The following is a 24,476-nucleotide window of genomic DNA, read 5'->3' as shown; positions in this document are numbered from 1 at the left end:
TCTGCATGAAGATGAGCCTTGGCACAGGCACGAGCAGTGAGGTATACAGGAGGAGGGGAGATGGGAGGAAGAAAAGGCCCTGCATAGTCAGATGAAGGGAGGCTGGGAAAGGGGACAGCTAAACTCACACAGCTAAGAGAGGCAGAAGGGAGATGGCCAAATGCCTCCACTGGTGTTGTGGCTGTGTCAGGCTCCGTCTGGGAGCAGAGGAGGATATGCCATAGGCTTCCCCAAGAAGGTCAAGGGAGTCACAAACTGCCCTCGTCTGTCAGATCAAAGACCTCTTCCAACTAGGCTCTGGTTTCCTTGGAAGCTTTGCAATGCCCAGGGCAACACAAGCCACTCAGTAATGATCCTTAATTCACTGCCTACCATGTGCCAGCTGCTGGGCTAGATTGTGACCTAATCTCACAGTCAGAGGATGTATGAGGTGCATATTCTGTTAAGTTTATTTCAGAGGAAAAATTACAATAGGTTTAGAGAGCCAAGTTTACATATGCATGCCTCCTGGTAATGACTTGAACCCAGTTCTGGGTCTTTCTGCTTGTTCCCCATCACCAGGGACTGTAGCATTCCCCTCCGACTGACCTTTTTCATGAGCAAGAAAACTGGTGGCACAGCACCTTATCTATACAGCTATTTAAAATCACCCACTACCTGCCTCACACAGTGGGATAAGAAAGCAAGATTGGCAAAGTCCCAAGGGTTGACCAGAGAAGATGCTACACTGTAGCACAGTCATTTGTTTCCTTGTGACAGAGGGAATTGTGAAGGGTTGTGAGAGTTAAGGCCTACGCCTGAGTGACCTGAGCAGCCAAGGAAGACTTCCCGGAGTGCGGGCTCCCTGACAGGTTGATTTTTGACAACAACAACAACAAAATTAGAAGGTGATTGAACTATGTATAAAACCCAGGATGCAAAGAGCTGGGTTTTGGGGGGAAGCCTGGCTAATCCAAGTGCGATCTCAGGATGAAGTGGCAGGGAGCTTGTCTGAATGGCAGGATCTCAGGTTCGACCACAGGCCTGTAGAATCAGTGTTAGAAGATCGTTCGTCTCCACACTCAAAAGCAAATGTCCTACTGGGGATGGAACAAGCATGTGTCCCATCTGAATGGTGGGCTAAACCACTTCTATTCTGGTATCTGAAGAAGTCACCTCTCCCATCCTCTTTTAAGATAAGATAACACTATGTAGCACTAGCACTGTCAGGATGGCTGACAGATGATTTCCTAACCCTTGAGTGCCTAGCACAGGGAATCTTCGCCATGATACTCAAGCTTGACCACCTTGTTCGCCGTGCTTTCCATCTGCTATAGTTTGCACGTTAAACCGTCTCCAAAGGCTCAGGGAGGCTCTGTGGGAGGTGGCAGGACCTCTAAGGCCTCTAAGGTCACTGGGGTATCCCTCCAGAGGAGGCACACCTGCTACTTATTTTGATATTTTGCCTCATGACTTGTGATGTAAGCAGTTCCTCTCTATCGCATGCTTCCCACCATTGCTTCCTGGCACATGCACACCAAATTCCATAGAGCCATTCAGGGATGGGCTGGAACCTCCAAAACCATGAATTTTAAAAACAAGTCTCTTTCTTTTTAAGTTAATTATCTCAGGTGTTTCGTTATAATAACCGGGATCTGATTGGCACCGCACTCTACATATTACCTAGAACATCAGAATGTGAAATGCATCTAATTTTCTTGATGTCCTTATACTAGTTAATAAATATTCATGTATATCATTCCCCATTCAGTCACGTGTGTGTAGCCTCACAGAACTCTGATGGACACAGAGCAAAGTGCAGTGTGTCAGAGTGAGTGTGTCAGAGTGTGTGTAGATCAGAGTGTGAAAGGGTAGGAGTGTGAGTGGGTGAGAGTGTGAACTCTAGCACCAGAGAGCCTCACTTTCTTTGTGAAGAAAAATAGGAATAACGAGAGATTTGCAAACTGTACAAGTCATTGAGAGACAGCCCTCGGACTTCCCCTCGAGGGTTGGCTTCTGGGTAAACCATGGGGAAATCCTGATTTACGTTTGCCTTTCTCGAGTGGAAAGGGCTCTCAGGAGCCCAGTGTAAAGTTACATCAAGGAAGCAGTGTCCAAAACAACTGTGTCTCTGCAGTACACACTCTCGGGGGTGTGTTGCTCAAGTAGGCAGCTCACAGTGTGGACAGGACAGAGGGCGCCTAGAGGCTTGAATGTGTAGCAGGTCACCCGCCACGCAAGCGCTCGTCACCCTTCCTCAGCAGCAGCCAAGCAGGCCACCGAGAGGCGTGGGATCTGAGTCTTTTCTCAGCCACGAGATCGTGCACTCTTTTCCCTGCCTCTACCTCTCTAACTTAGACCCCATTCTCAGCTTTACCTTCAAAGACCAGGCGCAAGGTGTGCTCGTTTCCTGCTTTGAGTGGTTTGGGAACGAAAGGCTCCTGAACTGGTACCGTCTATTGGACTGGCAAGAAGACCTAGGTTGGGGTATGTGTGTGTGTGTGTGTGGGGGGGGCTCAGGTACTCAGAAAGTCCGAAGAAAACCGAGAATGTGAGAGGCACCAGGAACTAGAACTCTAAGAACACCAGGAGGGCTTTGCCTTGACTGTGGCCTTTGGAGTGAAGAGTGGGAAAATCATGAAGCAGGAAAGGAAGCAGCAAAAAGAACACAACTTTTCCATGGGCTCCAAGGGAGCCCCCCCACCCTCACCCAGTGTCCTCCCCCAGGCATCACATCAGTTTACCTGTCTTCATGGGACCCTGCCTGACTTCTTAATGTTCACGAGCATGCTCGCCAGTTTCCCACTGGGCGTGTCCTGAGGTATCTTTGACATATATGGCACACCCCCCAGGTAGACACAGTAGGAACTACAGGAGGGCCACGGGAGACTGTCACCATTCCAGTAACAGTGCTTGCTCATGCTGATATTATTGCTGTCATCGTTTCTTCCGATTAAGAAAAACCTGAAGTCCCTATGGTAAAGGGAGCCCAAAGGGACATGTTCCCAGAATGCCAGTTTTTGGTGTGACCAGAACTATCAAGAGGGATCCACATTCTGAGCTGCAGACCAAGGCCCTGGGGCTCGCCCAAGAGGCTCCTGTTTATAAATGTTCCTGTAGTTTTCGAGTAGTGCAAGTGGCTCCTTTGGAGGGGGTGGGGATGAGTTTCAGCAGGGAACAAGTGAATCACAAAGAGCCGACACTTCATACCTGCCACGCTCAGTGCTTCCTCTCCGATGCCCATGACCAGAGCGGGCTGGACAATCCATTACGCTTGTCAGGACTCAAAGACAATCTAAACGCAGGCTGCCTTGCTCGGAGATTTAATACCCTCCAGGATAGTTTGCATATTTGTTATATTGCCACCTTTGGTGTTTTAACGTTTATTATCCCCCCAGGGCCATAAAAATGTCTTGCTTTTTTTATGGAGTACACAGGCTCCTGGGCCCACCAACCCACTGGTGTTTGAAGGGACCTCAGTGAAGCTTCACGTTCTTGATTTATAACTGAAATGCAAGTCTGATATTAAGTTGTTTGGCCTGGTAAGGTATGATGAGGGAGCCTCCCTCCTGCCCGCAGCCTGGATATGGTTTATGAGATACCAGTGCGAGCAAGTGTCCTAGCTCCTGGGCTAGCCCCAGGCCTCAGGCCTATGGGTTTTCCTCCGAGCTGACTTATAGTATTTAACTTCCTATAAAATAAGTTTTCTTCTTTTTCTTTAAATTAGAGCGGACAAATTGCGAGCTGGCTTTTACTTCATCTGAAGCAGGCTTAAGGGTGGGGTGACTTGCATGACCACTAAGGGGTTTAACTCACTCATGCCTTTTGTGTGAATGCAAACAAAACAAAACAAACAACAAAAAACCCCCAAACAAACAAACAAAAACACCCCAAACCCCAAAACCCAGACAACAAAAGAGAAACAAACCCAGACAAATGATTAGGGTTTATAGCCATTATTTCTGGGCCTGAGGTGGGGAAGAATATCATGGTGGGAGGAGTAGTGGTTGAAGCAAAGCTGCTCCGCTTACGGTGAGAAGCAGTGAAGGAGGAGAAAAGGGAACAAGGCTCCCAGGATGCCCTTCAAGGCCACCCCCCCATGACTTATTTCCTTTAACTAGGGCCCACCTCCTCAGTTCCTACTGTCTCCCGGTAGCCACTCAGTTAGGAATCCACCAGTGGATGAACCCATTGATGAGGTCACCTCCTCAACTCTGAATGCTGCTTTGGTGCGACCAAGGCTTCAACATTCAAACCATGGAAGGCCATTTTCCAGGCAAATTTGAACAGAGTCTTTGAGGAAGCATAGATGTGTGTGTGTGTGTGTGTGTGTGTGTGTATACATATACACAGATCTATGTATATGTATACATATATATACACACACAGTGGTGACAATTTATTAGCACGGGTCATCTACAAAGTTGTAGAGATAGCCTGCTTTAACACATTCATTACTGTCATGGCATGGTTCAGTGACATTGCAGTAGAAAGTCCTTCTGTGAGTCTCAGAAAAATGTAAGAGCTGTCATCCTGGGTTTTATAGAGGAGTCCATAGCTTGGAGTCCAGGTATGACATGGATGACCTATCTTTATATACAGAAACTGCTTTAACCTTTATAATAACTTAATTATTATGTAGATACTACCCACGTTTCCCATTTTATAGATAAGGAAGTAAAGACATAATTATTTGCGTAGCATTTTCACACTGGCCTGGAAAGCCTTACTTGGTCCCCTAGTGTTCTGACGGAAAAATACTGCAGGGATCTGGTGTCCCAGCGATTAGGCTTGCATTCCGGTTGCTAAATGGGCTGCCACAGCTCCCTTGAATTAGGGTGCCCATGTAATACTTCATTATTCAAATGTGGACCCTTTTGAGACTAAAAGGGGGGGTGCTATTAATAGTTACAATGGTACAGCAGACACGGAGAGGGCACTCCAGCTCATATGGTCGCCATCCAGCCAAAGGAAGCCCTCAACACTTGCACTCTCTTCTGGCTTAAATCTATTCTTGGGACAATAACACAGAGTTGAAAGAAGGCGCTTTGCTTGGCCTATCCAGAAATAGCAACACACACGTGGGAAAGCAAAGGGCCGAGGAGGTGTGAGGACTCTGTGACTTTAGCCTACTCCCCAGCTGGCGAGCTAGCTGGCTGCCGTTTCAAGGCTCCTGAGCGAAGCTGTGGGACTCTGCCTTCAAGACAGCAGCACTTCACTGCTCATGTGTGCAGAGGAAACTGCATGCACTTGCTTCCTGTTGATTTTCTTCCGTCCTTCCAGTCCACGGAGTGACATGAAGTGGCCCAGGTAGGTGCTGTTTGTAGTAGAACTTGCTCTACAGCTGGTGGAGCGCTTAGAGACCCCAAATATTTGACAAAGGATCGCAAGCAGCCCCACAAGGCCTTCGCTCTGGGGAAAGCCATTACTAAACATGGCTGCAAGCCACACAACCCTCTGCTCCTAGGGAAGGCGCCATCTCCCAAAGCTGTCTGTGCTGTCATTGAAAAGGTGCTTGGCGCCTACTTACAGGAAGTGTGCGAGGGCCTTGTAGAACTGCTTCCCAGCACCAGGAGGGCTCAAAGACTATGTGGCTGAGATTTCTGCACCGAGTGAATTGGCTAGGCACGTTGTGGGGATCTCTCCAAACTCTAGATTCCAGATCTGTTTTGCCTTGAGAAGAGGCTGAAGCCAAGAAAGAAAAAGCAGGGAGAATGAGTGAACCATAAAGGCACTATTGTTCTTTGTCCATCTGTTTCTTTTCTCTTAAGGGCCGAACTTTTATCAGCAAGACTGGAAAACTAGTTCTCTGACTTGCTCAAGGGTGATTGTTTTTGTTAGAAGATGGCCCGGATAATTAATATGAGGGCGGATGTTTGTGAGAGTCATTTTTGACAAAAATGTTTTATTTTGTGCAATGTATTTTGATCTCACTCTTACCCTGTTCTGTCCTAGTCCGGCTCCTCCCTGATCCTCCTCCCTCCTCCCCGAACACCTCCCCACTGGATCAAAAGTGTGCTGCCCATGAGTGCAGTGTGGGACCACCTACTGGGTGACTGATCAGGTGCTGTACCCTTAAAGAAAAAGGGCAAGCAGCCATCCTCAGCTAGGGGTGGGGACTCTTTGGACCCTCCTCCTTCCACTCTGGACCTCTGACTGGCTTGATCTTACTCAGGTTCTGTGCTGGCACCTTGTCTGCTGCTGTGAACTCATGACTGCAGCCATCTGTTAAGTCCAGATGACACGCTCTCACTCCTATCCTCCCAGATCTCTGGCTCTTAGCATCTTCCTGCCTCGTTGTCTGCACTGGTTCCTGAGCAATGCAGAAAGGAGAAAGAGGTTGTGATGCAGGTGGCCTATTTATGGCCAAGCTCTTCATATACATTTATCCTCTGCACTTTGATCAATGATGGGTTTCTGAGTAAACCACCGTCCTCTGCACAAAGACACTCCCCTGATGAAGTCTGAGAGCTGCACTAATCGATAGGTACAGAGAAATGTATTTTCAGGGCAGTTTGATACTCTATGCATTTATAAAAAAAAAAAATGAGGAGTGGAATCTCAGGCCTATGAGCTCCCTGGCCACAGGTTCTTCGTCTAGAATTATTCTTAATAAACATGCTTCTCCTACTATTAAATTACCATGAGAATTCTAATATATCTGAAAAGCAGAGACCCAAAGTAAAATACAATGCTAGTCTAATTACTTTATTGCAAATGTTGGTATGATTTCAGTTTATATTCTTTTGGGGTGTGTGTGTATGTTTGTGTGTGTCTGTGTGTGTGTGTATCTGCTTATAACTTTTGTTATCATTGTGAACTCATAATTTTAAACCACTTTTGACATCTGCCTGCAGTTTTATCATTTACAAATAAACACCATTTTCAAAAATTAGGCAATATTATACTGAATACCAACGCTTATTTATCTCTTTTGCCAGTTGATCTTGAGTCAAGTGTGTAAGATCACAGGCCATGGAATGGAAATTCTACCTTCGTCATTTACCGGGGCTATGACTGTGCAGTAGCTAATTACTTTCTCTGGGCCTTGATTTACTTTACTGTAAAATGGGATAATAATTGAATTTTTATGGGATGATAGAGAAGGCCAATGAGAATAAGATAGTATTTATAAATTATCTCAACAGTGCCTGGCACCTAGAAAGTAGTTGCTAAGCAAATACTTATTTTATACCACTGCTTCCAGATGTTTATCTTAAAGCATGGTTCCATGAACAGATTGTATCTTTTTCCAAGATAGGAATAATAATGTTAGCTCAAAACACCTGAAGCTGGGACTTTCTGAGGCATGGTGGCACATACCTGTAATCTCAGCACTTGAGGAACTGAGGCAGGGGGATTACAGCTGTGGACTCTGTATACTCAGGCTTTGTCTTTCCTGCCTATACAGAGATCAAAGCCTGGTCTAATAACTTTCTGGAGGATGGGAGGGGAGCCAGGAGCTTCAGTTTGATCTACAGTGCTCTGCATTTTCAGCGAGAGTGGGTTCACATATTATTCATCCTTGCTAAACATTTTTGCCCACCTGAAATATTTCTTAATTTAAAAGCACACGAGGAGGGCATACCGAAGATACGGTGCTTACCGACTCTCTGGGCAGCCTACAAACGGTGTGGAAGGAGACAGCCTGCCCAGGGTGCCGAGAGCGGGTATGCTAGAGATCATTTCCCTGGGTTAAGTGAGACTTCAAGAAGGTATTATGTAGCAGAAAGAAATCCAGCTGCTGTTCGTGAATTGGGGTCTTTATTTCCTGTATACTGTTTGGCAAGTTTCTCAGAGAGAAAGAAAACAAATGGGAAAAAAGTGGGAAAATGCCCCAAACACATGCAGTTACTGCAAATGAGAAAACTGTTCTCATACAGCGTCTGATTCTAAAGGCAGGGGAAGGCCTTAATTGTCCTGCAGGTCTTGGGTCCCGATCTAATTTATGGAGGGAAGGACCGAGGAGGTAAATCTTTGTGTCATTTTCTGAGTCACCCAAAATAAGCCCATTAAACCACCTCCTATGAATGGAGGCGTTTTTCCCCCCAGCTTTACATTGCCCCAGCACTCTCCCACACCCAGCGTCACCCCGGCACAGGCACTGAAATCCCCAGGGCACAGCCGACAATGGAGCATTCAGGAAGGCCTTTCCCAACGGGGGTAGGAAACCTGTTTTATGCCCTGTTAATTACTGCAACAATTTATAAATTCACGACAAACATAAAGTCCTCACAGAGATTGGATTTCAAATGGTATTTACCTGTAACAGAATCTCTTTTGTTTGTAATTCCTGGATTTATGAGCTGTTGCACAACAGAATGGAACTACCCTTTGTCCCCCTGGGGGGAACTAGCAGGGGACCTCAAGCATGCCACAGAGACAGAAGCCCACTCAGGCCTGGATGCAGGGAATGCAATCTGGCCTCTGGTTCTTGGTACTCATTAGTTTCAAAGCCTTGGATTTAGAGTCTTGGGGGGGCGGGGGGAGGGAGTGGAGATCATGCTGGGTCAGGTAAATTTTCTCCCCGGGTGAAACTCTTTTGGCCTCATGTTTTTGTAGAACACTTCTTCACAGCATCTTTACCTCTGTTTGCATGCTCCAGGGACAAGGGCTCCCTGCTTGACAAAGCAGCCCAGAAAATTGCCACAGTTTCTCAACCTCCACTCTTACTCCCCTCCTCCTCACCTCTCCTTTGGACACATGAAATCTTAGGTGCAATGTTTTTGCATTTCTGCTTTGAAAAAATATCTCTCAATTGTTTTCCTTTGCTTTTCCAAGAAATCCATACTCCTCCGCGAACCCTGCAAGGTCCTGTGTGAGTCCATGCACAGGCTACCCCTACGCCTTGGTCTTGTTTTGCTGAGGTACCCTCTTCCTCATTCTTCTGTGATGCCAAGCTGCTTTCAGTCACCTTGAAGACTTTCTGTGACTGCAATGACAACTCAAGATAATCATCGGGAAAGAAGAAGAGTTCCCTTTGTCTCACAGTTTAGAAAATTTTGGCCCACCGTGAGTGAACTCTATCGATTTTTTGGGCCAGCACATAATGGCAGGTTGTGTGCGGCAGAGCAAAGGTTCATTTCTTTGCAGGGAGGTCAGAGAAAAAGAGGTGGTGGCAGAGCGCCACTATCCCCTTTAATGACATACTCCCAGTGATCAGGAGGCCTCCCCCTAGGCCCCACCTCTTAAGTGAGACTCTCACCTCGTAGTGCCAGCTGTGGCTGAGCCTTTAACACACAAACCTTTGGGTTCAGATCCCAACTCCAGCACACCGCCCTGCTATCTCTTTGCCTTAAAACTGATAGTAAACACCTGTAACCGAAGAACCAAAGGCTCCACTTGAGGGCAGCAACCGGCAGCATACAGTGGGGCTGGAAGGCTGAACCCATCTTAGCAGGCAGCATGGAGGATCCAGGGAGAGTGGGTGCTGGTAGCATGAAAGAAGAGAAGGAAGCTGGCTGGTTTCTGGGACTCTGGTAAGAAGGGACAGGAGCCTTCAGGAGAATCTGCGTCTTAAGAGCATGAGAAAGGTCCTGCTGTGCTCTGGGGCAGGATTGGGGGGGGAGGGGGCAGGAGCCTTGGAACTGTTGAAATGTGCTTTTTCAAAGGAGCTAGTCTCATCTGACCTGCCCTAGAGGCAGGGAGAGGGAGCTGAGCGGAGCCTGGCTCTCATTTCCTCTGCACAGCCGGACCGGCTCTCAGTGAGTTCTCAGCTTCAGTAAACACTGTCCATGGATGCAAAGGTGCTAACTTTATGAGTCTTGGCAAGGAGCTGCTTTTATTTTCTATTCGGTGTCAGGATATCCATCCTCTGTAAGATACACGAGGGACACCTGGGGTTACATCCATTTCGACAGCCCACCATCTTTAAAGAGCAGTTAAAATCTGGCGTGGTGGTGTGCTGGGTCTTTCCGAAGAGCCTATTGAAAGTGCACACACACTTTCCCCCCTTCTTCTTCTGAAGAGACATATCAGCACAGAGAAGTGCAGGAGAGAGCACAGGCATGAGGGTCCACCAGCTTTCAGTTGTTTAGCTCGCTGGCAACTGACCACAAGCAGGACGCTTTCTTCTCCAAGGTTTTGGCCAGGGTGTCTGAACAAGAGGTTGCTGTTGAGAAGAATCCTGGACCATTTCATCTGCAGGCCCTGGGCTCAAGCTCATGGTTTTCCAGTCTGTGAGACAGAGTCAACGCTCACATCTGCCAACAGTGTTGCTTTGCAAAGGAGTTACACAATCTAAGGACTGGATCTCTGTGTTTTCTAGCAGAGAAGCTAGAACAAAAGTTCCAGCTTGTTCAAGTTCTGGTGTGGGAGAGGGAAGTTAGGATACCTTTACCTGTAAATAACAGGAGTTAGAATTTAAAACGCTGAGGTGATGAAAGAAATGTATCAATGTGGTTATGTAAGACCTGAGGTCTCACAGCTCAGGAGTTCAATCGCGCCCTTCCCAGAAACTCCCCCAGACCAAGACTTGTTGCAAAAGCAAGAGGTTTATTAACCATTGTACAACGGGGTCACCCCTGCCAGTCAGCAAAGAGTGGCACCAGGAGACAAAGGCCTTTAGGTTTTTAAAAGAAAAATTGCAGGAAATTTGAAGTTGTAGTTTTGGCAATTTAGGATTGGATGAGGAAGTTATAAAGTAAGATAATTGGTTAGTCTTAGGTGCTCAAGCTTGGCCAGTCCTGCCAAGTGTGGATGCAGCTGCAATTGAAGGTGGGGGAGGTTAGCTCATCCTTGAAGATTAGGGGCTACAGACTTTTGGCTGGAGGTCAAAAGCTACTCAGAAGAAGTCTAGTTTGTTGCTAAGAAACGCTATCTCAAGGACAAGGGTCTGGTCGTTCTTTTGCTGAGTGAAGGTCATTGCTTGCTTGCCCTTTTTTTATATCTGTCCTCACAGATAGGGTCACATTCCTTCACTCTCTGGAAAGGTACTAAGAGGCTTTAGCTTAACCTGGACCTAAAACTCAAAACTATAGGCTTTAGAAGACATATAGGTTACAAAGTTAGCCTAACCCTTTCAGTTATCAAGATGCCTGCACTAAAGGAGGTTCAGGATTATCAGGGGCCCCAAATGATTCTTGGCCGTTCCCCAACAGGTCCTAGCATCTCATTTCTTAGCAGTAGGTAACAATCTTGGCTTCCTCTGGCTCTGGACCCCCTTCCCCAGCATGTAGACACTGCATAGGTGACCAGAGAAGTATGTGAGTGACAGTAAGAAGGGAGGATTGGCCTCAGGAGTCGCAGCAGCGCCCTTCGTATTTGAGAAACTCAGAAGGGCCACACGGATGGCCAAGGGTGTGGGTCAGTTCCCGGCGAGCACTGTACCAGAAGTACTTCAGCCTTTGATCCAGACACTTCCGGTACACAAGGAACAACCTGATCTTAGCGGTTTGGATGTGACAAAGGCTCATGTGTTCAAAGATTGGTTCTCAGCTGGAGGGGGTATTGGGAAGTAAGATCCTGTTGTAACTAACCTCACGAATAGGTTCACTCACATTTGAGTCCACGGTTGAATGGCTATTTGGAGCAGGGCTTCCTAGGAGGAAGTAGGTCACCAGGGGTATGTCTTGAGAAAATACTTACCCTTGGTCCCTCCTCTCTGCTTCCTGACCACCATGAGGTGAAGCACATTCTTCCTGCATCCCTTCCTGATGTTTTCTGCTCTTAGCTTAGCTCTTGTTAGCTATTTGTCAAAACCATGGGGAAGAGTCACAATGATATGACTCTATTTCAGGGAGAAATCTTTAGTAGCAACGACCTTGAGTTCAAAGTTGACTAGACACAAGAATTTAGGCAGATATTTGCCTAAATATCACATATTGAGACAGGCAAATAAATACAAACAGAAAAACCTAATGAGTGGCTCTAAATATTCACCCACAAAAGTTGATGAAGGGGCTCTAACAGGCCTGAGTGTAACAAACACAGCTCTGGCAGGCCTTGCCCTTCTCCCATCTTTTTATTTTTTTTCCTAAAAAACCATTAGATTACATTCTTAAAGCTAGCCACCAAGATCTAGCCTCTTACCTGGTCACTTCTTCCTCCCGAGGATGGCTACCAATACCAAGGTCCAGCTATCAAAGTATTAAATTCAGCAATCAAAAGCCCTCTTTCAGCGACCCTAACTAACATGCCCCATCAAAATTAACCAACTCATCCTAACTTGGGGTTTCCCTTTTCCCTTTATGAGCTGCCATCTGCCTGTGGGCCACATCTGTTTCCTTCCACCCAGAGGCCATTCTTAGTCCCTCTGGGGAAAAGACCCCTTCCCCTTCTTCCCTTTCCCTTCTTCCTCTCCTCTTTCTCCTGTCTTTATCTCTTACCTCTTGCCCTTTATCCCTCTGGAGCAAATACATCTCCTTTGTGCTGAGAACGTTTGGGGTGTCTTGAGCAGAGTCTGAGGCCCATTCCATTCAGAACAACCCAACTCTCATGTATTATTGCTGAGAATAGAAACTTCTGAAGAGTCTATGAGGGATATTCTTTATCTAACAGCAACAAGTGGTTATATCCATGATAAGACATTTTCCAAACTATCTGTAGAGACATTCCTAACCACATACACTGGAATCCACCTGTGTGCACATCAGGAGAGTAGATAAACACATTGAAGTGTGATGGTGTCATCAGTATGCTGTCCTGATCCCCTCCAGGATGGGATCATTGCTCTGCTGGCAAGAATGCTGTGCTGTCTGCCCTTGGCTGCAATGAATCACTTTGCTTAAGGGTGCCCTTCCCAAGGAGCCCATTTCTGCCAGGACCTTGAAGACAGTCCGTGTTAGCCCCAGACTCTGATGAGAGGAGGTAATTCCTTGGGTTGACACGAAGCTCTTCTGCAGGCAACATGGGAGACAGCCTGTGGAGCAAACGACACATTACACAGTTCAATTCAAATGAAGATCAAAGCCGGCAAAACAAATCCACAGTGAAGGCGGACAGAATAATAGTGATCACTGGGTTTAGGAAGACGTCTGTGTTGGGGGGAATAGTCTAAAACCTGACAAGAAGGTTTTTATTCTACATATATCCACATCCATATTTAACATTTATTGAGATGTAACTTTGTTTTGTAGATTTGGCTATGTTGTTCTACTTTAAAAACAATAAAATTTTAAAACCAATAATAAAACAGCCAGATTGTATTGTAGCTGCCTCTGTGTCTTGTTAGTCTGTAGTATTTCATATATAATGTGGATTGCTCTGGGTATGTCTGTAAGTGTTCTTGAGGAGATTATGTTGTATGACTCCTTCTAGAGCAATATGAACAAAGATGCCTGTTTACCCTCTAAAAGACACTGATGTTAGAGCAAAGAAACCATCCTACTCAAGTCCCGCTTGGGTGAATCCGTGAATTTACTGGCTGACTCACAGGAGCATGGGTGACCGTATTGATGAAAAGCCCTTCCAGCATGGGTGGCCACTCATGAAAGCTGCATCCCTGGAGCTCTCCAAGTGCCTTTCAGGCAGCTCTGCTGGAGTCCTCTCTTCCTGAGCAGTTCTTAACTGCTGATTTTAATGGTGGGGAGGGGCCTCATGAGTCTTGTAACTTTCTGAGCTTCCTGACTCTTGTAAGTTTGCCTTGTAAATTTCATTAGCTTCCTGAGTCTTATGAACTTCCTCCCTCCCTCCAGGAATGAATGTCTCAATTTGAAGGCAGTAGCTACATAACAGATTAACTTTGATTTGATAAGGCAAGAACTTTATGTCATCCTACATGGGGTAGGTGATGTCTTCCAATCAGCTGAAGGTCTGAACAAGACATAAATGTTGGCCTATCCTCCAGTAGGATAAAGCGCCATGTTTAGTGGGGCACATAGGCAATCACAGAAAACACTGGCTTTTTATTATTATTTTTTATTCAGGAGGCTATAACTTAACTTAGTCATTATTCCTGGCACCAAGTGACTAGTCAGTAAAAATTATCTCCGGTTGGATAACTGATCTGTTGGGTAGACATGATTTGTTTTAGAGTCTCTACTCCCTGAACTTACTTGCAGTGCATGAAATCAAGGCACACAGTCAACTTTAGCCTGATTGTACAAATCTAACAAGATAACTTAAAAACATACTTTGGAAACTACTGTTTGAATTTATGTCTATGCCCAAGTCCTAGTGTTGGATTGATAGAGGTGAAAACCAGGTATCTTGCATGTGACCTCAACATTTCTGTAACACCTCCACCTCGGTTTATTAGTGAAATGAAGACAGAGTCTAACTCGCTGGGTGCATATGATGTCTGAGATGGTCTGACTGGGAGTACTGGCTGGCAGATGTCATACATGTCAGCTAAGGTCACCATGGCAAAAGTAATCTCTGGGCAACATCTTTTATTTTATTTTTTCATCTTCATTTTTGTTTCTTCTTTCATACATCACATCCCAACCACGGTTTCCTCTTCCTCTCCTCCCCACAGTCTCTCTGCCTACCTCTCTTCTCTCCGAGAGCCCGCCTTCTCTCAGGAAAGAGCAAGACCCCCAGGGACATGAATCAACATGACATAAAAAGCTACAGGCACATACTATTTCATCAAGGTTGGATGAGTCAAATCAGAAGGAGGAAAAGGGTCCCCCAAGCATGCAAAAGAAACAGAGACAGCACCTCCCCCAAGAATCTCAGCCATAACATCCATGCAGAAGACCTAGGTTAGACCCCTACAGGCTCCCTGACTTCTGTGAGTCCCCAAGGGTCCCTGTCAGCTGACTCTGTGGTCATGTTCTCATGGTGTTCCCCCACTCCTCTGGTTTCTCCGATCCTTCCTCCCACGCCCTTATAGGACTCCCCAAGCTTGAGGTCTTGCCTTGTTACAGAAGATAGCTGAGTCAGGCTCCATGTCCCTTTTTACTAGGAGTCTTCGTGAGGTCACTCTTGTAGATTCCATGGAGTTTCCATTGTACTAGGCTTCTACCTTCTCTGGGCAACATCTTTAACATGTCTCTTGTCACGTTCTCTACTTCTTTTTCTTTTCTCTGGCACTCAGAGGGATCCCAGGATCCAGCTATTCACAGCCTTAGAAAAGTAAGTCTTCCTTATCAAGGAGGTAACCCTGCCAGGCAGCCCCCATTCTTGAGTTCAGGAAGTCTGAGCATCATTTTATTCCAAGAGAGGAAGGAAGAGGTATTGGTTGGCTCTTATACCAGAGCAGCTGGGAGGGACGGTTACAGCCGGCCAGTGGACAGGATGGAAATCATCATGCAAACATTCTGAGACCTTAAAACTAGCACACAATCTTAGGGTAGGCTTTTCCAACCCACATTTGTGCTTTCTAGTATGGAAAGTCAATATACCAGGAACAGGAAGTTAGCTGATTACAGGAAGTGTCCACCTATGAAATCTCATGCCCCACCTCTAGTGATTCACTTCTATTATCAAGGCTCCAAAGGTTCCACAACCATCCCAAACAGTGCCAACAGCTGGGGACCAAGTGTTCAAATATAGGAACCTATGATATTTCTCATTCGGACTACAAAAGAAAGCTTGGTAGAGTGCTCTCAGATGAAAGGGAACTGAAACCCAACTCTGTCATTCCTAGGAACATGATATCACCCTTTTGACCTTTCTGTTTTATCTATAAAACACTACTAACAATTGGGTTTTGCTGGAACCTGGAGCTCACTCACCAATGGCTCCAGTGATGATTAATTGATGTGTCAACTTGACTGAAGCATGTGGTACCTAGGTATTGGAAAACCATGTTTCTGGTGTGACTGCAGATGATGTTAACATGTGAGTTTACAGGTGGAATCAGGTCCCTTGCCCGCTACATGATGAGTTCAAGGCCCCAGTAGAACAAGAGGCTGAGAGGGAGATGCTCTTATTTTCTTCCATCTGATCACTGGCTTTTATTGCCCTTGGACTTGAACTGGTACTTGGGCCTCCAGGCCTTTGGACTGGAACCACATCATGGGCACCACATCCCAGGCCTTCTTGGTCTTTAGGCTGCCAACGGTGTGGCATGGGACTTGTCAACCCCAATTATTTCAGCCTGTTCCTTATAGTAAATCACTATTGATTGGTTTCTCTGTTTCATGGTTTGAATATGAACTGTCTCTCATGAGTCCAGGTGTTGAACACTTGGTCCTGAGCTGGTGGCACTGTTTTGGGAGGTAGTGGAGACTTCAGGAGGTGAAGGCTCACTGAGGAAGCATGTCACTGGGGCTTGCCTTTGAAGGGTGTATCTGGTTTTCATATGCTCCCTCCCTGTGTCCTGTCTGCCACTGGATGGAGAAAGTCTTCCACCCTCTCCTCCTGTATCAGTTCTACTCAAGCTTATGGGTCCAGTAAAACTCAGACTGAACCCTTTGAAACCATGAGCAGAATAAATCCTTCCTCCTATAAATTGCTTATGAAAGGCATTTTGTCACAGTGATGAGCAACTGACACACACACACAGTTTGTATTTATGAAGAAAAACATATCTTCCTATCTATGTCTGTCTGACTGTATCTATCTATCTATCTATCTATCTATCTATCTATCTATCTATCTTCACCTTGGTTAGTGTCTACTTCTTCCTATCTTCCTTATCATATTTTCAGGAAAATCTTCACATGTTTCTTTCACTCTACTCTCAAGGAAATGTCAATTTTAGGAGAACAAGCATTTCCAGAAATGGGATGCATATTACTATTGCAATTATCTTAATTATTATCTGAATCATAAGGGCACAATTGCTCATATATATAAAGTATAAGCTGAGTGTTGTGGTGCAAACTTTTAATCCTGGCACTCAGGAGGCAGAAACAGGTATATCTCCATGAGTTGGAGATAGTTCCAGTAGAGTAGTTCCAGACCAGCCAGGGATGCACAGAGAAACCCTGTCCGCCAAATAAAACTTCTAGCCAAGAAATAAACCAACCAAACAAAAATCCTGTTAAAGTAGCTTTTATTCACCTGAGGTAACTGTCATCTCCGAGGCTCACTGCCTGTATCTACTAACCCAGGCCTAGTCCTGGAAGCTTCTCATCTCTATACAATCTAACCCAGGCCTCGAATGTTTTCAGCCTCTGAGACTTACTGCTGAATAAGTTTACTCTTTCTAGTTCTTTCTATACTCTTGCTCTGGTTCAACTCAGCTGTTCTGACTCAAACTCCTCTCCTAGCTGACTGATTTAATGTGGCTCCTTTCTTGGTCTCTGACTGATTTGCTCTGCTTGGCCTCAAACTATAACTATAGCAATCTGTTCTAATCTTCTGGCTCCTTCTCATTCTCTGGCTCATTCTGTCTTCACCTGTGTCTAGTTTGTTTTCTCTTCAACCTCTCTTTGTAAAACTCTCCTGGTAAAAACTGCCTCTGAATTTCATGAGCTAAACTACCACAAGCTCAACACTACCACACTGCCTCTTAAATTTCCTGATTCAACCAACTGACTCAACTGACCTGAACAGCACTGACTAAAACTCAGAGATCTGCTTGCCTCTGCCTCATGAGTGCTGGTATTAAAGGCTTGTCTGTATTCTAGCCGGATCACAGAGACCTAGAAGGTCTTTGGTTATAATCTTTTGCCAGAGCAGCCATGTTCTGAATTAAAATTCCTCTACAAAACTCTAAGCAACAACAACAATAATAAAAGCATATATTGTTTCTTCTTGTAATGAGCAGCATTACTGAGGTATGATTGGCATATAAGAACCTTTTTACTTGAAGTTCACAATTTGACATTTTAAGATATGTACACACTTTGAGCTATCAACACATGGATATAAAGAACCCGCCCGTCTCCATCTAAGTTTCTTCATGCTTCATGGCTAATAATCCCATTTCCAGTCTCACCAGATTTTTAGGTGTCTATTATTGACCTGCTTTTGTTTTCAGAGTAGAGCAAACAAGGGATCAGAAAGATAGTGATGTGCCTCGCCCATGTCAAGGCTGATACTCAGTGCATTAGTTATTCTTCTGTACTTCGATAAAATACAATGAACAAAAGCAATTTACCAGAGAGTGTTTATTTGGCTTATGGTGAGAGAGAGAGAGAGAGAGAGAGAGAGAGAGAGAGAGAGAGAGTGTCTATAATAGCAGTGAGACATGGAAGCAGGAGAACAGAGTAGGGAACTGACTGATCACATTTCTATCCATACACAGGAAGCAGAGACAGGGAGCAGGAAGTGAGGAAAACTATAGTCCCTCAAAGCCTTTCCCATGGTGATGGCCTTCCTCTAGCAGGGCTCTACCTCTTCCATCACCTTCCCAAACAGAGCCATCCACTAGAGACCAAGCACTTAATAATGTAAGACGATGGGAGACTTTTCTCAGTCAGACCATCACACCTAGTATCTTGAAACTCAGTCCAGGTTCATGTCTTCAATCATCCCCTAATGGAAGGAGAGAGTGCCATTGGTTAGATGCTAAGCTCACCCCAGGTACACTGGATATGTAGCTTTGTGTTCCTTTTGGACAATGGGCTCAATACCCTGGCTGGCTTTAGAAACCTTCTCTTTAGTGAATGTTGATGTTCATCCATGACTTCTTTCTAAGCTCACACGGCCAAGTGAGCTTGATTTCTCCACCAGATGTTTAATTATTGAAAACTAGACTTTCCCAATCAATGCCTTCACTTATAACCTGCCTTCCCAGCCTCCAACTTATTCTATCTCAGTCTTCATTCAACATCTACTCAAACGCTTAAGTTAAAAAAAAAAAAAAGAATCAACTCAGACTCATTCCTTCTCCTCGTGTAGGATCACAAGCACAACAGCATTAACTGTCTTTGAGAAAGAACCCCAGTCTTGTCTCTGCTTCCCATGCCATTGCCATCCTCCTGTCCCAGCCATCTCTTCTTCCACCTGGTGTTTCACTTTCACTATTGTGCTGCCCTTCAGGCCCCATTTCCCACACACTTGCTAGTGGTCTTCAAACTAAATCAGAACGGGACACAGCATCCACTCAGAACCATCTCACATGAATCTCACATTCTCAGCCAAACAACCACTGGGAACTGGTTTTCTGGGCCCCCATACATACCTAGCCATTCTCATTCTCACCTTATTGCTGGGACATGCTAAGTTTATGGCCACCTTAGAATTTTGTGGCTTTTATTTGTGCGTAGAATGTTGTCCTCATCTTAATATGGCTAATTTCTCTTCTCTTCCAAGGAACAGAAATGGCGGTGATCCGTGTCTGAAATCATCAGGTTTGCTTATCTGTCCCATGTCGGTTTTCCTCTTGAGAGTGAGAGCAGGAGCCCATCTGTTTTTATGTACTGACCCACCCGCTCCTTCAACGCTGGTTCTCAGAGACATACCTGGAGTGGGCCTGCTATCAATAACCATTTGTTGAATAAACAGTGGTTATTGCAATTATCAAAGTTGTTAACTATCTTTATAGTAAAAAAGCTTCTCTGTTGCTCCATAAAAATTTAATAACTCTTCTTAATTCTTTCCTCCCCCAGTTTTGTTTTGTTTGGCTTCGTGCTCTCCACCGTGATGAAGAATTTAAAGCTTTTAATTTCTTCACTTTTCTACCCTCTTGTGGGATCTCCCCTTGACAACCTACCCACATCTCTCTGTCATACATATGCCTCCTGGGTTTTGCTGGGTAAACATAGAACAGTTGCCGTATTAGGCCATATTTTCTTACCATATACCTTTCGTGTTTCGGTAATCCTTACTTCACTCGTGTTACCATTCCCAGTCTCGTGTTCATCATCCTCTTCCATTTAACTCTAAAACGCTACAGGATTTATCACTCACTACTCTCTCTCATATGTGTTGGCTTCCTCACCCTGGCTCTCATTTTAATTTAATTTGCATTTCTAGGAGTTCTTCTTCCTGTCATTTCCTCACCTTGGAGCATGGCACATGCACTTTGAGTTCTCCAGGGTTCAGCAATGTCTTCAGTGCTATCACCATCAGCATATATTTCATTCTATTTCCAGGAAAGGGGGATGTGCCAGGATCCTCAAAATCCTTCACTTTGCTCACACTTTTCTTCTGGCTTTTTGTATCTGTGAGATAGGTCAATTTGTATTGCAGGAATCAACCTCTCGTCCCCTGGCAGTTTCAAGGGCTTCAAAAAAGGAATCTTTCGTTCTGTGTGTGCAGTTTGCGGTTGGTCCCAGGAAACTCACCAGTGAAACTGACTGTGTGCATCAATACACACTTTCCATGCAAGAGGGGAAAGTTCTGGAAAGTCTGCTGTCACCATTTACTATTTCTGCAGTGACTCATTCACCTTCATTTACCTGTCATTGGCCAAAGGATGCCATGTGACCCTACCAAGCTGCAAAGGGAGTAATGCCACTATTTTCATTCCAGAAGGCAAATAATTGGAAATATTTGTGCCATAGGTATCTCCTTGGGTCCTCCTTTAAAATGGATTTTTTTTTGGGGGGGGGAGGAGGGATGGACATGACTTAGTTTTGTCACTGTCCTGTGCAGGTGAAATACCTTTTGTGGTGCTGATATCAGAGTATCCGTTCAGTAGTCCAGGCTATCCCCAGGAGCTGGCGGTAAGTCTGCCATCCCCGGCAGGCTGACACACAGATAACGAGGTAATAAGTGTTCAAGAGTGGAATGAGGGAGCAGTGGGACATCCGGTGGCTGCTTCTGATGGCAGTGGTCTCCTCATGAGAAGACAGGCCTGACTTTGCGTCTCTACGATGAGCGATGCAGCCTTTCTACAGGCGAACCCTGTGCCAAGGCCCATGCAAAAGCACTTGCTGTGTGTTCAGTTGGCTTCGTTTCTCCGTGGTCCTCAGCAGTTCGCATCTCACAAACCGGCAGCAGTGGCTCAAAGAGAAGGTGAGTCAGATGGAGACGCGTTTGGAATGTGAGCTGGGTAATCCACACGCGTGCTGTAGGCCAGCACTTCAAGCTCCTTCCCAGCTGCTTGCTCTCTTGTGAGCTGGGTTCTTGAAGGGCAAGCAGAACAGCTCGAGCGGCCTGTCGAACCTTGAGATTCCAGGGCTTGAACAGGGAGGGAAGCAGGTGTAAACGGGAAAGGAGAAGTACCCTGTGATTGGATCATGAAACTGTGCATACACACGTATGGTCACAGATGAGATGTGAAAGTCGAATTCATGCCCAGTGGGCAAGACTCGTAAAAGTTCACCACTGTGAGACCTTTGTGGAGGTTGCTTTCTCTCTCTGAACCTTAATGTTCTGGCTTGGACAAATGCCCTTTGTGTCTGTGTGTATGAGTGCACATGTGTATATGTGTGTGCTACTGGATATTGTATGTATGTGGTGTATGTATGTATATGGTGTGTATGTATATGGAATATATGTGGTATGTGTGTGCACATGGCTGAGGGTGGCTTGTGAACAGTGTGAAAGTATGGCATGGTATGTAGTGTGTTGTGTAGTAGTTACATGTTCTCATGCTCAGTGGGACAGGTATGTGTGTAAAACACATAGAGAGTGTTTAATGATGTTCGTTCCTATCCCCTGTTTTCAGGAGCTGGCGCTGGTGGGCTGAGGTGGGGTGGTGGCTGGGGCTGGTAGAATGGAGGCTGGAACTGTTTCAGCAGCTCCCGAAGCTCCAGGTTTCTTCCATTCCAACAACCTCTTCATCATGTTTGCGACTGGCCTCAGGACCATTTGGTGTTAATTACAGCAACCCGGGCTTCTCTGTGTGAAGGAAATCGTCCCTCATTTCTCTCATTAAAGTAAAATATGACCCGTTTTTAAGGCCTGCGTATTTTGTTGCCGAGATTACGAGAATCATCCTTTCTGTTTATATAGAACGAAGAAACGTTACACCAGGAGGGCGCCTGGCCCCGAGCCTGGGGAATAGAAAGCAGATGTTGTCCTCTTGGCCCTCTCCTCCAGCTGTGCTCCCATCTCTTCCCCTGCCTCTGCATCTCAATCAAGTCTTCCTTTCAAAGCAACACAAAACCAGGGGCTGTAGGAACCCGCTCACGCTGTGGAGCCACCAATCAGATGCCAAGGCTCATAAACAAGCTTGTCCCCAGAAACCTGGGAGATGCTTGCTATGAAACCCTCCTTTGCTATTCACATTCAGAGTGGACGGCATGTTTTGATACACACATATGACAGAGACATGGTTACTATAGTCAAGCAAGCTCACGCATCGACTGACCTTGTGCAAATACCTTTTGTTATATATGGTAAGAGCACTGAAACCCTGTTAGCATTTTTTTTTTTTTTCAAATGGTGCACAACCCATGTCTATAAACTCTCTTTCTTATGTTGTGCGCCCGGTCTCTGGACTACCACTCATCCAACACACCTTTGACTGTGACCTCTGACCTCTGAGCCAGACCTCAGTTTTAATTCCCTTGCACCAAGGTCTTCCTTCTGCCGCTGGGTGTGGGCAGACAGCAAGCCGTGCTCTCCACAGACATAGCTGCAGATGTGGGGAGGGGGGACGCCTGCAGGAGGATGTGTTGCCTCACACATAGGATCCTAGCAGCGAGCCACCCTCCACAAGGTGCCCAGGGCCTTGAGATTTTGTGCAAGGTCAGCTGGACCAGCTGGAAGATGTTAAACCGAGTCAAGTATGTGGGATGTATGGTTTTGAAGGTCTGTTAACAGTCTGGAGAACGGGTAGGGGAGAAACCAGGGTGAAGAGACACAAGTCTAACTGTTCTAAATATGCAAGTGAGGCAAAGAGGTCGCTGTGTCCTTTTCACCGTTGTAGGTGGGCATTGGCTAACAGATCACCCAGGGTTTCTTGACTCTCTATGGCAGGGCTCGACAGACTTCTCCTTTAAAAGACAAGGTAACAAATGTTTTGGTCATACAATTTGTATGGTCTTGGTCACAGTCAACAATACCAGCAGCCAAGCAGCCAATAACAAAGGTACAATGAATGGGCATGACGGGAGTAAATAAAACTTTATTTACAAAAGCAAGGACTCGGTGCCAGTTCCTACACTGTGGGAATGTACTTTTTTTTTTTTTTCTGATGTGTTGTTTGCCATCAAATTAAGGTTCATGCTCTGTGAAATTATATGTTGATTTGTCGATTAGTGTCTGATTGAGATGCAAATAGCTTTTGTCTTGTAGAAAAACAGTAACTCCAAATGTTGTGGTTGTAACTCCTCCTGAAGGCTATTAGCCAGTTCTGTCTCTAGCAGGAAATCTTCCCTGACTTCTTACTGCAGTGCTTATGTAATAACGTAAACAGCTCTTCAAGTACCGTCCGCTTCAGCGCTGCCATCTGGCTGGTCCCCTCATTAATGAGTTAAATAAATCTTCAGCGCGTGTTCACTTTTTATTTGTAGGGCTGTCACTTCATCTGACCTTCTGGCAACCGCACTGTTCAGAGTAAAGCTGAAGGACCAGCCCGGGACACCTAAGACGGTAGAAGAGATGGAGAGACCTGAACGGAAACCGGAGAGTGATAGTTCCAGAGAGCAGAGAGTGGTGATACGGAGATCAGGTAGTGAGTTCGCTCTTCACAGAGCCCAGAAGACCGTCACAGGAAAATTCCCTGTATTCCTTTCAGTAATCTGCAGTGTAACCAAGGCTGTCTGAGTCACGAGCCTCCTCAGTCAGGAGTCTCAGAGTCCTCAGACCAGACTTTATTAGAGCTCATTACTGTTTTGTGTCATATCAAGCTCTCAGTAACTATTTGGTGGATGGGTAAATCCAGACCTGAGTTGTGTCCTCCAAGTCTGCGTGTCTCTTTCAGCCTCTGGCCCCAAAGAGGGGGAACGGTCCCTGCTCTCTGCTGCCTCCACATCCCGTATGTTCATTCTCACTCCTTTTGTCTTGTTGCATAATGACACCTGTCCCTGTGAGCTCTTCAAGTGTCCAGGGTTTGCTTCAGGCAACCCACTGCCATCAACACTGCTGGGAAGAGACAGAGTGTGCGTTGCACAAACCTTGAACTGACTCAAACTATTGGCTGAGCTAGGTGGGACTCCGAGGAGAGATGGTGAATTCCATTCCTTTCTCTGGACAGCCTTCCCGCCTGGTTCTCTCTGCTGCCCATCCACTCTCATGTGCATCTATCTTCACTGGCTGCTTAGAGTTTCTCTCATTTTTTTTTTTTTTTTCATCTCCATAGGCTAGGATCGCTTGACAACCAGACGCGAGCCTTCAGACAAATACTTGCCTGCAGCTGAGGTTCTGCCTAAGAAGGGTCACTCAGTACGGATTTGGGGACCAGGGATCCTGGCTGTTGACACTCCTTTCCCAGCAGAGATGTGTGGTTACAGGGGGTGGGCCTGGCTGTGTATTGAGCCTGAGCTTTATGCTTGGTGACACAGAGGGAGGGACAGATGCCGTGACTGGCATGGGGCTTGTCTTTGAAGACGCTAGACAGTATTATAACTGCCTTAAAAATCACCTGTAGGAACGTATCTGTCGAGTCTATGTATTTACTTAACTCATCTACAATGGAAGAGCTATACAGCCTATTTTCAGTGCAATGACTGTCAGGCTACCATAGGACAGAGCGAGGAGCACTCTGTGCCCTGAGCTAGAGCGGCCTCTGCTAAGGTTTGAATATGGAGTGTCCGTGTTAGCTCCTGTGCTTGGTCCCCAGCTGGTGGCAGTAGGGAGGCGGTGACAGCCTCAGCAGTGGACCG

At 45.8% G+C, this 24,476-nt stretch overlaps 2 long non-coding RNA genes across 3 annotated transcripts; both read left to right on the top strand.

The window, feature by feature from the left end:
- Window positions 1-4,924: 4,924 nt before the first annotated feature.
- On the top strand, window positions 4,925-24,446 carry LOC132646848 (uncharacterized). 2 transcript variants are annotated; one of them, XR_009585178.1, is made up of 4 exons: window positions 17,947-20,264; window positions 20,356-20,718; window positions 23,166-23,323; window positions 23,954-24,446. It is a non-coding gene; the product is annotated as an uncharacterized LOC132646848 (long non-coding RNA). The 2 variants fall into 2 exon arrangements; XR_009585179.1 differs by lacking the exons at window positions 17,947-20,264; window positions 20,356-20,718 and adding an exon at window positions 4,925-5,289.
- LOC132646846 (uncharacterized) lies at window positions 8,509-13,011 on the top strand. Its single transcript, XR_009585175.1, has 2 exons — window positions 8,509-9,458; window positions 12,636-13,011. It is a non-coding gene; the product is annotated as an uncharacterized LOC132646846 (long non-coding RNA).
- Window positions 24,447-24,476: the final 30 nt, after the last annotated feature.

This window comes from Meriones unguiculatus, chromosome 12 (assembly GCF_030254825.1).
Source record: "Meriones unguiculatus strain TT.TT164.6M chromosome 12, Bangor_MerUng_6.1, whole genome shotgun sequence".
In the NCBI taxonomy this organism is placed as follows: Eukaryota; Metazoa; Chordata; class Mammalia; order Rodentia; family Muridae; genus Meriones; species Meriones unguiculatus.
This window is presented reverse-complemented; position numbering and strand designations above follow the sequence as displayed.